General features: G+C 36.7%; 1 protein-coding gene across 1 annotated transcript in view; it reads right to left on the bottom strand.

Annotated features, from left to right (window-relative positions):
* The window catches only part of fshr (follicle stimulating hormone receptor), a 36,397-nt gene extending 35,648 nt beyond the window's left edge, over positions 1-749 (bottom strand). Inside the window, exon 1 of the mRNA XM_015034452.1 lies at positions 358-749. The gene's annotated coding sequence lies outside the window, so the exon portion shown is untranslated. The remainder of the gene's footprint in view (positions 1-357) is intronic.
* Between the last annotated feature and the right edge of the window lie 9,747 nt (positions 750-10,496).

Genomic DNA, 10,496 nt, shown 5'->3' with positions numbered 1-10,496 from the left:
ATTATAGAGAGATATTTTCTTTTTTTTTTTTTTTTATATATATATATATATATATATATATATATATATATATATATATATATATATATATATAATTTTTTTTTTGATTAATTCAAAAACTTTTTTATGCTCTAAGAAAAAATAATAGCTTCGTTTATCTATATTCCTAAAAGGGTGATGAAGACGTTTGTTGTTGTCGACCGCTCAAATAGAAGTAAATATCTTAGGGGGTTTCACTCGAACAGAGTATTTACAAATAAAGATATACACTGTGCTGTGGCACTGAGAAGTATTTTACATACACTACATTACACACAAATACAGATTTCAAACAGAACAAAGCTGCAGTCCACTCACCCTCGTCTTTAGCCCAACGGTCGGCGCCACTGAGGAGGATGACCGGGGATTTCCCTCCATGAAATCACGGGGCAGACGGTTTGGCCGTTGGGAGTTTGGGGACGTTTCCCCGAGGGCCTGGTTTGTTCCAGGCCATCCCGAAATGTTTTTTTGTTTGTTTGTTTTATAACACCTCATTAAAAACAGCGCTTGTTAGCAAATAGCAGCCACTGCCTACATGAATCTATCATCCCATCCCAGACTTGGCTATATAATGTGTTTTTTTTTTTTTTTTTGGATGGGCTCATATGGAGTGTGCATGTATTATTAATCTGCTTGATGAAATAAAACCAATCTCTACTGGCTGACTGGAAAAAGATCCACATTTATTAGTTGCAAAAGAAAAGGAGAAAGTCTGTGTTCAAGTAAAAAAGATAACATCTAGTTTCCTGTTCTGCTTTTTTCATCAATACGCACAGCTTTGGTGTGCATTACCGCCACCTACTGGTATGGTGATGGTACTACATTGCATAATATATTTTATCAATTAATTTTCTTTAAATATCAGATATGTTTGTTCCCTAAGTGTATCTTTATGCTAAGCTTTTGCTTCATTTCTTTAAGATTTCTTATTCATGTCCAGTTTGATCTCTTCATTGCTGTTTAAACCTGCTTCTCTAAGCCATTTCCCTCTGATCAGCTCTTGTGGTTTTCTTCGTCTCTGCGTTTTGGTCCTCTACAATCCAAAATATGACAATTTTGGTGTTTTGCAAAATGTTCCAGTTTATTTAATTTACTCAAAACATGGCACATGGTAATTAATTCTTACCTGGATTTGTTGAATAGTATGAATTGTGGCATTACTCGTCTGTAGCACAACTGCAGAGTTTAAAATGGCAATCTATAGTGATTTTTTAAAAATTAAAACACGTCTCAGATTTATAGTTTACTCTTGTCTTTCTATTTTTGCTGTGAAATTAAGCATAACTTGCAAATTTAGAGTAAAATCTAAACTGGAATTCAAGGTGGCTATGTTGAAATCTGCAACATGGCAGCAATTAAAAAAAATGTAATCAACATGCTTGCACACACTGAAAAAAATCTTTTTAGACACAAATTTTTCAACTACACAGCAGGAATTATGAGAGAAAATACTTTGCATCCATTCTTAAATCCAATATGGTGGCAATAATATTTTTGAAGTTCCATTTGTTTTCTTATGACCTGCAGTAATCTGTTTGTTTGCATACATGCAGTATGCATAAAAGTTTCCTTTTTTTTGTTTTAGATTACATCCTTTTGTCTCTTAATTCGGTGAAAATGAAGATAATTAAATAATTTCCCCTCTTCTCTTCATGTTAAATCTCATATTTGTTGCAAGTGATTTTCAAAACTTGACAATGGGCTTTTTATTCTTTCCTGATGGGCTTCTCAGATGCTTGCAAGGACGCCCTGCATTCACAAGCTAACAACATCTCAAGCACACTTGCGTGGCAGTAATTCATTGACGTTTGCTACTCTTACATTTTCGGCTGCTTCCGTCCATTCTAGTCGCTAACAATATGCAGCTATAAACGTGTGAGTGCCGTGCTGTGGGGACTCTGAAAGAAAATAGATCTTTATGATTTATTCCTCAGCACAGAGGGAAAAATTCAGCCTTGAGCTCCTGACATGAACACGTGCACACACACACACACACACACACACACACACACACACACACACACATAAGCACAGATAGACACAGATCCCTTCTCCCACAGTTCTTTACACACAAAAAGGCAAAAAAAAAAAAGCAGAAACAGTGTAGCTGCAGGAAGGAGAGCAAATGAAAAATAAAATCTGTGGAATGTTCTTATATCGGTATGCATGCTATTTGTTTCACATGTTTGCAGATTGATCTGTTGCTGATTGCCTCACACCTGTGCAGAGGAGGTCGATAAATGCCTGATCTGCCCCCTCCTCAGAAATCCTGCTGAATGGATTAAAAGCAGACTATTTTCACGGATATATTTTGTCTATGAAACAGGTGTTCCAGGTTTCAGGGCTCTGTCTTCCGTTCACGTCTGAATGCGCCTCCGACTAGTCAAAATGTACGATGCGTTCAGAGTGTTTGTGGTCCTGTTGTATCTGCAGACTGACTCTCTGCTGCAGAGGTCTGTCTGGATGTGAATATGTACAATTTATGTGCATCAACTCGGGGTTATAAACAGAAAACTTGTTTGGATGTTGCTTTGGCGTGAGGATGTGATAAATCAGGGCAGCTGACGTTGCGACTGAGTAAGATCCAGTCTAGCACAGCCTGAACGCGCTGAATGAAGCAAGCAGGACCTCTTTATCTATGCTTCATCATTCGTCATGGTGACGGCAACTGATACGCTGAAATTATATACTTTAAGACTAAATTATCGTGTAGGTTCTCTGGACTCGCAACTTCTTTCAGTAGTCCTTTATTTTTCTTTGTTTTGTTTTTTTGCAGGAAAGCAATGTGTTATTCTTTGCAGATCTGAGGATTTTGCACATTTACTATGCTAAAGAGAGGCATCTACTCCAAGTTTCCTTTGGGTCGATTTAAAGAAATCTATTCTCAGTTACAAGAACAGGAAATGGGTCACTTTCTTTCAAAACGCTTGCTATATTTAGACACTTTTAATTAATTAAATTAAAGCTGATTTGGGTGCAGCAAAATATGCTTTTCAGTAAAAGTCTTTGGAGAGACGTGGTTCTACGTTGTACAAAAGCTTGGTAGTGAAAAGTTGAATACTTTACCACTGTAAGAGGATTATATAGGTAATAATTTTACCCTGATTACAAATACATTAAAAAAAAACCCCCACCTCTATCTGTATCAACCACCTATGCTGAATGGGGCAAATGCTGTCATTCTTGAATTAGAAAATAGGCCAAAGGACCACAAATGACCTCTGAGCCACTTTGAAGACCCTTGCCCTAAATAAAACGCTGCACAATTAATTGCCTCCTAAAATCACATGTTTAGTGAAGAATTGGACAAAGATTTCTGCTTCTAGATTTGTAAAGCTGGAGGTGATGCACTTAAAAAACTTGCATCTGCATTTGCAACGAAAGGAGGATCAACAAAGTGTTTCACAGGCGGTTAAATACAACAGAAATGGACGACTCAGATTCTTTCAGATTACTGAAGAATGTTGAAAACAACGTTTTACTTTCCCGTTCACAATTATGCCGTACTGTGTTGGTCCTTCACGTCAAATCCCAGTGAATTACGCAGATTGTGTTTGTAACATGAGTGTGCGGGTGTGAATGCTTTTGCAAGGCCCCTGTGTTTAATATGGAGAGAGATTTAGGAAACAGTAGAACCAGAAACAATCTAAAGGACATAACTTAGATGTTACCATATCACAGTTTGAAGCTCTGGGTCCACTGAGTGAAGGCAAATGTTTAGCCAAAGATTTTCCGTAGCTATGGACATCAAATGAGGAAAAAATTAAAATAGAAAAACCTCAAAGTAAGAAAATAAATAAAAAATGAATGGAAACATGTCCCATCTACTCATTGAATCTGAAAATGAGAAACAATAAACGCTGCGAACCAAACTAATTATGTGTCTTATCGTCTCTTTGACGTTTGAGTTGAGTTATTTTAAGCAGCCTGCAGCACACTTGTTTCTGATTCATCTTTTCTGTTTTCACACACACCCACATACGACACCAGAATGCCTTCTCACCGAGTATCAATATTTATGTTGAGAAGGTATACCTATTTTTGGTTGAAAAGTGCTAAGAACCTTATTTACATTTGAAAAACAGGCATCCTGTCGAGTGAAAAACACCCAGAGCAGAGCTGAGGAGACGACGGAGCCTTGATCTGCTGGGAGCTCCTGACCCAGACTGAGCTGAAGGAAGAAACAGGACGTTTCTTCACTGAAGGCAATGGAAGAAAGTGCAGGAAGGTGAGATCTTTAAAGTCTAGAACATCTGTGTGGGAGTCAAAGATAGCTCAGAGTTGTTTTTAAATGCTGGCCTAATTCACTGGTCAATTGTCTGTCACTTTTCTTGTGAATAATGATAAGAATAATTCACCGTAAAGCATAGATTAATCTTTATTTTCTATGTTAATCCTTGTGGACAGGAGCTCCATCTGCAGCACTTACAGTAGCAGGCTGATAACGGAAATGAAGAAAAAAAAGAAGCATGCTGACAGTGGCGTCCCCAAGAGATGGCCAGAGGGGGGCCATTGCCACCTTGGAAAATTTTTGGACACTCCACTGGCCCCAAGAGAAGACCCCTGACCTCTTTAATATACTGTATCAGCTCATACAAACCATATATTCATCTTCTTCAATCAAGACATAAATATGAAACTTAAAAAATAAATGGTAAATCACTAAATTATTCTTTGAATATATCTATCTATATATGTAGATATAGAAATGTATGCAAAAAAGAAAATATATATACTGTATGGAAGTACTTAAAAGATGAAACAGAAAAAATATAATTGTACGATGACCCAGAATATAAATAAGTTTTGATTCTATAACAACATCCCTCTCTCCCCCATCCTTCCCTTTCTCTCTCTCTCTCTCTCTTTCTTTTTTATGGGAAGCCAAATATGTAAAATAGATCAGTTCTGACAAATACTTCCTCTATTTAGATCAACAGATCCAAAAAGACAACACGAGGACACCGCATAATAGAAATTGTCGTTAAATTAGTAAAAAAAAAAAAAAAAAATTGGTGATTTACAAGGATATTCTAGTTGACAAAAGTAGATTGATTCTGTAGAGACTTTACTGGCAGTTACATAAACATTCTTAATTGTCAATTCATATATATATATATATATATATATATATATATATATATATATATATATATATATATATATATATATATATATACACACACATATATATATATATATATATATATATATATATATATATATATATATATATATACACACATATATTTAACACAATGGGAAATTTACCCTTGGGCTGGCCATGAGAGTTTGTCCTTTTGTCCTTTTAGTCCATTTGACAGAATTTGAAGACATACAGCAATATGCACAGGATACGTGATGCAGGAGAACGCTGAGTGAAGCACATGTTGCTCGTGATCAGCCAGCTGAGCCACCCAGCTCCGGATGGTACTCTAATAATTACACAGAATACTCCAAAGATTATATTCTCTTTTTCCTCATTTAAATTACCTCTTAAATTAAGTAGACACATGGTCTGTAAAAACACATCTGCCTCACACTTGCTAAATAATTGGTGTATTTGTGGTTTTTTTCTTTGAATTTTGCAGGCTTCTGTTGTTGCTTACTGATTGAGTGCTGATTAGCACTGAAATTGTTTTGCAGTCTCCCCAGAAAAATAGCCTGAATATCTCTTTATCTTGGTGCTGGCTGCCTGTTCTCAAGGATAGCGAGGCAGCAGATGGCTACAGCCGAACACAAACCTTTTGTCGAGGACAGACTGTTCAGCAGAAAGTTACGGAAAAACAAACCATGAAAGAACAAGCTAGAGAGAATTGGGAGGTGTTTATTGAAATAGCTGGTCCTTGTAGCTGCTCTCACCTGAGGATGCTCAGCTTTGCAGTCTCAGGAATCTTTCATCCAGCAAAAAAAAAAAAAAAAAGTAACTCTGCAGAGACTCGCACCGTTTACTGCACTGACTCAGACTTCAAAGGCCTGCTTGGTGTGTGCATGGGAGTATTTATATGTCTGCGGTCCCAGAGCACGACTCTGTAAGAAAAGGTGGCGCTTTCTGTATTTTGATGAGGCTGAAGGTGAAAACAAAAAGGAGGGAAGATGTGCAGCTTCCATTAGGCTCAGATTGTTTGAGAAATGCTTTTAAGTGTTGAATAAAACTGAAACGAAACCTAAACTGACACACACACAAAAAAAAAACCTCTCTGTAGTGCCTTCATAAATTATTCACACCTCCTGAACTGTACCACATTTTGTCAAAAACTTTAATATCTTTTATTGGGATTTTCTGTGATGAAACCAGAAAAATAATAAAATCTACCACAACCGAGTCATTTAGCTGAATCTGCATGTGTGTAATTTAATCTCAGAATAAATCTAGCCATGAACGCCTCAGAGTATTTTTTATTTTTATTTTTTGTGGAGATCATCAACTCGGTTGGGTTATGAAACAAGATCTCAAGCCATGAGCATCTCACTGAGCTCTGTTCAATCCATCATATGAAATTAAAACAGTGCAAATCTAGCAAGTTGTGGCCATCTACCAAAACCGACAGACCAGACACAGGGATCATTTATCAGAGAAGCAGGCAAGTCACCCCAAGATGTCCACAGCTCAAGTGGAGAAATCTGTTGATAGGATAATTATTGTGCGCTCCATGTTTTTGGTCTTGTTTGGAGAGAGCCGTTGGAAATCTTATACGCGTCTACCTTGCAGTTTGTGACACAGCATACATGTGGAAGAAGGTGAAACCCGTAATGTAACATGAAAAGGATGACCAGCAGCTCCTTTAGTTGAAGCAGGAAGTACATCAATCTGATGGGCTTTCTTATGATCAATCATTTCGGGTTCCCTTTCCACCCACTTCATAATTATCAACAGTAAAATTATCAACTAACATAAAAGTTTTTTGCTGTAAAGTAAAAATAAAAAACTACAAAAAATACCCCAAAATGTAAGAGTTTACATACCTCTGTTAAACACTGCAGGTCTATTTGGCTCTTTACTGTCAAAGCAAAATTTCTATTCTTTTATAGGAGTAAAAAAAAGGTCTAAAATGACATTTGGTGTCCTATTTGATGCATTTTGTTATTTTAGTCAACAAACAATAAAAATATGTAAAATGAAATGAGGATATTTGATGTCTACTTTAATATCTACTTTCTTAGTAAAAATTATAAAAATTTATCACTGCTCTGTTATATTTGTCGACTAAATTTTAGGGGTGTTTTAATACGATCGTTTTTCTTTTTTTAAATTTTTACTTCCGATGAATGTGTGGTTCTCTCTAGCTGTCTTCCCGCTGTCCGAAAACATGACTTTCAGGTTATTTAGTCTCTAAATTGTCCTCAGGTGTGTGTGTGTGTGTGTGTGCATAGTTGTTTTATGTTTTGCCCTGTGACAGGCTGATGACCTGTTGAGGCTTTTACCTGCCTCTCAGTTAATGACAGATTGCACTTTATGCAAAACGCATAAGCTTATATGAAGTGTGTTAATATTTTTTTACATTTTTATTAATGTGTATAATATTAAAACTATTTAGTACATCTGTTTGGAACCATAATTGAAGCCATCTTCCATGGGTCTATGCATTGATAGACAAACCTATCAATGCATAATTTGCTTGAGTAAAATGCCTATTTTCATTTATTTACTGATAGGGCACCATAAATGGCACTAGCCTTCTAAATCTGGCCCTGCCTGCAAAGATAATCAGATGGATGGACGCATGTGATTGGATTTGAGCTACAGTTGGTTTACCATAAATCAGGGTGTCCATGCATCCTTAGAAAGTCTTAAGTTTCTAAAATTAAGACCTTAAAATGTCTTAAATTCATTTATAAAAATAGCTAAATTGGCATTTAATATGTTAATCACATATACATTTTGTCTTGACAGAACTATCTTATATTGCATTATTGCATATTTTAAACTTTGTTTTTTTTCTCTCGGGACTTTTCTGTCAGGCAAATTTTGGGTCGCACACAGACCTCTTCATTACGCTCGAGACGACTGAGGCCATGGAGGCTACCGCTACCTAGCTGCTAACATTCCCTTGCTAGCTAGCTGTTTTTTTTTCGTCTATTATTGGTAAATGCAAATTTATCGACAGATTGTATATTTCTGCATAGGACTTAAATGCTATTCATAATGGGTTTTGAGTTCATGAAATCTACAAAACCCTGTAAATAAACCTGTATTTATATAAACATACTTAAAGGAGAATGTATTAAACAGTCAGGCTATAGGCCCAGTTTTAATTAAAGAACAAACATAAAAGGAGCGTCTGTCTTCTTTTGCCTAAAGCTCCGCTTAGAAAACTTTATGCAAATTTGACAGCTCAGTTTTAATTTGACAGTTATCTGCCTTCATGGCTGACTGTAATGTTTCCTGATGACAGACTAAAGCGCTGACTGCAGGCAGACAGCAGCAAAAAAAGAAAACCCAACACTTCTGACACACTCCAGGCTCACTTGGGTAATATTTTATTTACTCATTAATCTTCAAAACTATTTTTTATAATAAATTTCCACTTTATGTTCATCAAAGAACCGTAACAATAAAAATAAAAGTAAATACTGTAGAAAAATTGTACATATAGAAAATAAACATGGTTAATGAACACCTAAATATGGGATCCCATCGGTGGAGACGCCTCCCTTTGTTTCGAATGGCAACACAACATGGAGATAGAGGGGAAAGAAAGCCATAGACATGGATGAAGGAGGAGAGAGAGAGGGGGATGAAAATCAGGGAAAAGAGGGCAAAAAGGCCAGTTTAGGATGAATAAAATATGCAAACATGTTCTGTTAATTTTGACGATACACTGAAATCTCACACGCTTCAGTCAGTTTCATGTTCTTCCAAGCCCCCGGTCCGTATCACATGCATCCGCCTGGTTGGGTCACGTTTTCGGAAGAACTGGAAGGGGCTTTGCTTGAGTCATGGCACTGCTTGTGTCAATTCAGGAGCTGCAGAGGGTTTACACACTTCAAAAGTTTGTAAGGAAAACCCAACAGAACGGTTGTGTCAGGGCAGATGGAGCGTGGAGGTAAATTGAAAGAGAGAAAACTCAAGGTGTCGTGTAGCTGATGGCATCAAGAACTGGACTTGTCTATCTATTAGCAACATGTGGAAACATCTACCTTGTTCTCTTGGTTGTTCTTTTCCTCGGCTGGTTTTCGCTTTGAAAGGTGGTCGATTGGAGCAGGTATAGTGGGCGTGGCCAATAGGACATCAAACTAGAAAATAGGGCAAGGCCCACACACACACACACACACACACACATACACACGCGCAAACTCAGATACACGCAGATATACATCCAGGTGTTGCATGGCAACTGCCGCCACCAGTTTAAACCAAATGAACCTCTGTAGGGTTTGGACACACCACCACTCCACAGCACAGCTCAGAGACTCAGGCATGCAGCACAGTCCAGATGGTCACATTTTGTCAATAAAAGATTCAAACTGAGATTTAATTCAAATATTCAGGCCCCGGCTTCACTGCTCTGGAGATTTTCTTTATAAACAATTTTTTTTTTTTTATCAGTAAACCAAGTAAACTTCTGTAGGGTTTGAGAAATTCAAATTAAAAACGGTTTAATACCGTCCTTGCATCAGCAGGTGTTGAGTGTCGACATTACGTAAAATGAAAGAAGATTATGAGCAAAGTTAGGCTAAACATTAAGGGTGGGCGATAGGACTTAAAGTTTTATCACAATATTTTGTGGCGCTATTGCAATACTTGAAAAACATTTCCATTTGTAAAATGTTGCTTTAGGAAACCAATCACAAAAAGACGTGATTTGTATCACTAAACTGCTCACAGTAACTGCATTTAATCATATTTTCCAATTTATTAATATTAATTGATATTCTCATTGAACAAAGTAGAACTAACAATCCTGACAATATGGACAGTTTTTTTTAATACAACCTTAATTGGAATTTATCACAACGATAAATCAAAATTCTTATTATAAGACATTTTAACATGATAGATGACAAGATGATAAAATCCCACCCCTACTAAACATTTCAACAATTTATGAAAAAATGACAGTTTAGTATGAATTTATGGCAGATGGGAGAGAAGGAATGAAGTAGGACACAAGGAAGAAAAGAAATAAAGGACAAGTAAGAGGAAAGAAGGAAGGACATGACCAAGAAAAACAATAAAAGACAGGAAGTGAGAAAAGTCACAAGTGAAAGAGGAAGGAAGAAAGGGGGCTGGACAAGAAGAACAAATGGGGAAAAAAGGAAGGTAAGAAGACAAGGAGTAACAGATGCAGGAGAGAAAGGAAGGATACGAGGGAGGAAAGGAAGGAAATAGAGAGAAGGGAGAAGAAACAATTGTAACAAAAGGAAGGAAAGACAAAGAATGCAAAAAATAGGACAAAAACAGAGCAGCAACAGTTATGGAAGAAAGGAGGCTTAGAATGGAAAGACAACAAGAA

This window comes from Poecilia latipinna, unplaced genomic scaffold (genome assembly GCF_001443285.1).
Source record: "Poecilia latipinna isolate Pla-1442-1.1 unplaced genomic scaffold, P_latipinna-1.0 Scaffold299, whole genome shotgun sequence".
Lineage (NCBI taxonomy): Eukaryota > Metazoa > Chordata > Actinopteri > Cyprinodontiformes > Poeciliidae > Poecilia > Poecilia latipinna.
Note: the sequence above shows the minus strand (reverse complement) of the source record. Positions and strands in the feature narration are given on the sequence as shown.